The 4,464-nt window shown below is 46.6% G+C and overlaps 1 long non-coding RNA gene across 1 annotated transcript; it reads left to right on the forward strand.

The window, feature by feature from the left end:
• The first annotated feature begins 624 nt into the window (after positions 1 to 624).
• LOC115164582 (uncharacterized) lies at positions 625 to 4,226 on the forward strand. Its single transcript, XR_003869949.1, has 2 exons — positions 625 to 1,401; positions 3,484 to 4,226. It is a non-coding gene; the product is annotated as an uncharacterized LOC115164582 (long non-coding RNA).
• Positions 4,227 to 4,464: the final 238 nt, after the last annotated feature.

Consider the following 4,464-nt stretch of genomic DNA (forward strand, 5'->3'; position numbering starts at 1 on the left):
AAGTCTTCCTAAAGAGGGCCACAGCTGAGGTAACTAGCAGGACTGAGTTGGGTTGATAAGAGTGTTTTTAAGTGAGGTATCCTTCGACACGATTGTTAATTAGCCAGTTGCGGGCTACTAAAAGTCCAGATCCGTGGTACTGGGTTGATCACAGTAGGACTGGTGAGGTTAATGAACTGAAAGAGGAACTAGAGTGCAGGTGACGCCTTTTGCGGGCATCTGGCTTGGTGAAGTTCAAATAATAACGTGTAATGTTTTATGAAATGTTTTGATAAACAAAGTAAACAGGTATGACCTGGGTTACTATTGTTAGATATTATTGTGAGTGTTTGTTATTCCCGGCACTTCACCGGAGGGGAAGGTTAGAATATACGAGGTAAGATTGGATTTTTGAGGATCGTGTTACACAATTAAATAGAAGAAGCAGGTACTCTGTAGGTAGTTTTGAACATTTGGATAGACATAAGAGAATCTATACCACAGTAATCGCAGTAGGCAATATCCCAGTGTGGAGACAACACCCCGTTTTGAGACCACTAATTAGGCAATAATTTTGATAATGGTATGGTTTACCCTGTTCATATAGACAGGGTTTGAAATCTAAAAACAGAGCCAACCGGTTTTTCCTCTTGTCTGTCTCATCCCCTGTTTGTCCGTGTTTGTGTTTTCTGTGAGTGTGTATGAGTGAAGGATCAGGAACCATGGGACCACACGGGAGCAAAGGACACGGCATTCCAGATCCCCCAACACGGGCCCTAAAGGTTATGGCTGATAAGTGGGGAGGGGATGAGAGCTTGGAAGCGTATCGAAGGAGACTGGAAACCTGTTTCAGGCTGCACAGCGGCATCAGACCTAATGAACTGACATATGGAGATCTGTTGAAGGACGCCCTGGTAAGGGGCCTGACACCAGACCTGGAGAAAGCGGTGAGAACCACCTGTATCAGTTGGGAAACTGAACTCCTGGCCACTGTGGTACAACTTTTCAAACATGCTGAGTGACAGCAACGTGCTCAGAAGGAAGAAAAAAAAAAAGTGAAGCCTCAGAAATTGCAAGCTGCCCAGTTAACATTCTACCAGTGGCAGGTGCCTGCTGGAGTTGGAGGTGGTGGAAGTGGAGGAAAACCCAAACTTGGAAGTTGCTTCCCCTGTGGCAAGGCAGGCCATTTCGATGCACAATGAAATCAAGCCCAGCAGCCGAGGGGAAGAGGCAGGGGTGGACCAAGAGGCAGAGGAGCCCCAAGGAGGGCCTGTACAATCCAGGACAAGAACAGGAGGAAGAATATTGACATGATGAAGAGACAGGGACAGATGACGTAGAATCGTCAGAGCAACCCGAGCATTTGTTTAAAGAGTCACACCCTTACCAGAGTAGAGCCAACCGTGGAGGCTTGCGTCAATGGTGAGTCAATAATATTTCTTGTTGATACTGGGGCTGCCATGTCTGTCATTAACTGCAAGGCTATGACAAAACCTCCCATGTCTAGTGAAACAGTCAAAACTGTAGGGGCTTCAGGCCTCCCATTCAGAGAGCATGTAACTATGCCTCTGCCGGTCTTCTTTTGTGAGGAGAAGTGTCAACATCAATTTCTCTACTCTGGCCACTGTCCTGTCAAACTGATGGGCAGGGACATCCTGTGTAAACTGGGCATCAACATAACATGTGGCCAAACCGGTTTAACCGTTATTCATGAGGAGGAGGAAGAGGGGGAGCAATTGAAGTTAATGTCTGAGTCTTGTGACAGATATTACGCATGGGACGTTGATAATGAGTTGCCCAATATTGTTTGTGTTTTCTCAATGACTAAAACCCATTGGGGCCACGAGGGCCGTTTCATGTCTGAAGCAGGCTTACATTGCACCTCCCATTTTTCACCATTGACAAGAGATCTCCATTATGAGAAGCAATAGCTGTGTGCTACATTACAGGATGAGTCAGTGCAGTGTGAGGGTTTATACTGTAGCAGTGATTTCTGTGCTTTAGGAGTTAATCTAACCCCTGCACAGAAAGAGCTCTACATGTTTGAGGATAGCGCACCATGTGTCCCTGGCAAAATCAGATAGAGTAGAATGGGCGGATATTGATGCTATTGACTGGGAGATGCGCCCTGATGGGTCAACTTATTCACACAGCACACTGACAAGTTGTTACCCACTCAGTTGGGAAACGCCAAATGAGAGGGGTGTGCATGGTGTTGATCAGGTTTATTTTTCTACCAATATGTTGTTGAGTGAAGACTCACCCCTCCTGAGAGGGGTCCCTGAATGCCTATGGGCAAGGGACAAGTATGATTTTGGGAGAATGAAGGGAGCAGGGCCAATGGTAGTCATTCCTAAAGATACCAGGCGCCCATCTAGAGCACAGTATCCACTCAGTAGGGAGGCAACAGCAGGTATTACTCCTGTTCATGCATCCCTGTTAGCTAATGGCACTTTAATTCCCTGTCCAGAATCATCCTGTAACACCCCTATCTTGCCTGTTAAAAAGCCTTCAGGTGATTGGAGATTTGTCCAGGATTTAAGGCTTGTGAATGATGCGGTTTTTGCCCGTGCCCCTGTGGTTCCCAATGTTGCTACTCTGTTGGGGGCGGTACCACCCACAGCAGAGGGGTTCTCTATGATTGATTTGGCTAATGCGTTTTTTCAGTATTCCTGTGGCACCAGAATCTCAGTTCTGGTTCGCCTTCATGTTTCTTAGTAAGAGATTTACGTGGACGGTGGCACCTATGTGCTATCCCCCCAATTTTTTCATCGGCTTTAGTGCAAAATCTGGAGGGTTTTATAGCCCCTGAGCGCAGCACTCTGATTCAGTATGTGGATGATTTGTTGTTGTGCTCCAGCTCAATGGAAGCTTGTGAAACTGATACTCGTGCTCTGTTGATATTTCTCGCTGAGAATGGCCACAAAGTTTCAAAGAAGAAGTTACAGTTGGTTTCACAGACAGTCAAGTATCTAGGTCATGACATCAATCCCAATGGCAGGCAGCTGGGTACAGAGAGGATACAGGCTATTCTCTCTGTCGCACAGCTGGTTATGAACAACACATGATGTCATTAACTGATATGATAGGGTATTGTAGGACGTGGTTACCTAACTATGCTGAGGTGGTGCAGCCTCTTTCTGACCTTATTTATGGCCACAAAATGGCTATGAATGACACAATTAAGTGGACACCAGAGGGACTGACTGCTCTGACCAGACTAAAACAACTCATGACTACCTCTCCCTGTTTGGGGCTCCTTGACCATTCTAAACCTTTCAACCTCTTTGTTTGTGAGAAAAATGGCGTAAAGCAGATCATGGAGTAAAGCAGCGCCCTGTTGGGTATTTTTCCAAACAGCTGGACAGTGTGTCAAGAGGCCTGTTTTTTTGTTTGAGAGCTGTGGCTGCTGCTACTGAAGCTGTGCTGGCTTGTGCAGACATTGTTGCCATGTGTGAACTCACTGTACACGTGCCTCATGCTGTACATGCTCTTATTTCACAGGCAAAGACGGCCCATCTAACACCAGCTCAACTGCTCCATTATCAGAATGTTCTTCTGACAATGTCTCATGTGACCCTGAAGAGGTGCAGTGTTAAATCCTGCTACTTTGTTGCCTACCGAGGACGATGGAGTGCCGCACAGCTGTGTAGCTGAGAGGTCTACTTGGATCCACGCCAGCCAAATCAGGAAGGTACCTTACAGTTGCCATATGAACAGTGACTCAAGGACAACCGGTCCTGGAAGAAGTACAAAATGGTACGGACTTGACTGATGACCACTCAGTCCAAAGGTGGGACTTAAATAACAGCCACTCCAGCTCGAGCCAACGGCAGGCTCAGGACAGGAGTCCAGCAAACAATGGCCGCTCCAGTACTGGAAGAAGCACAAGGTCCATGCATCCACTGGATGAGCATCACAGTAGGAATCACGAGGGAAACACTTGGTGGTCACTGCTTATCTATACAGTAAAGACTGAACTGATGGTAGAAAAATACTTCCCGTTATGTATGTAGTTTGTTTCCACACTCAGCGATCTCTGAAGTGCTCTGAAGTGCTCTTGTCAAATGAGATCACATGGGGTCAACCCTGACTAGATAAAACACAGAGGGATAAATGCATTAATGGTACTTTGTCATTAACAAAGAATTTACGAGGGGGATTTTATAAGTACGAGACCCAAATGCAGACACAGGAGGCAGATGGTTGAGTTCAGATATTTATTGTACCACAAGGGGTAGGAAAAAGGCAGGTCGGGGACAGGCGAGAGAGAGTTCATAAACCAGGTCAGAGTCCAAACAGTACCAGGGGATAGGCAGGCTCAAGGCCAGGACAGGCAGAGTGGTCAGGCAGGCGTCAGGGCAGGCAAAGGTCAAAACCAGGAGGGCTAGGAAAAAACAGAGACTGGGGAAAAATAAGAGCTAGGAGAAACGCTGGTTGACTTGGCAAAACAAGACAAACTGGCACAGAGAGACAGGAAACACA

The sequence above is a fragment of the Salmo trutta genome, chromosome 27, assembly GCF_901001165.1.
Source record: "Salmo trutta chromosome 27, fSalTru1.1, whole genome shotgun sequence".
NCBI lineage: Eukaryota > Metazoa > Chordata > Actinopteri > Salmoniformes > Salmonidae > Salmo > Salmo trutta.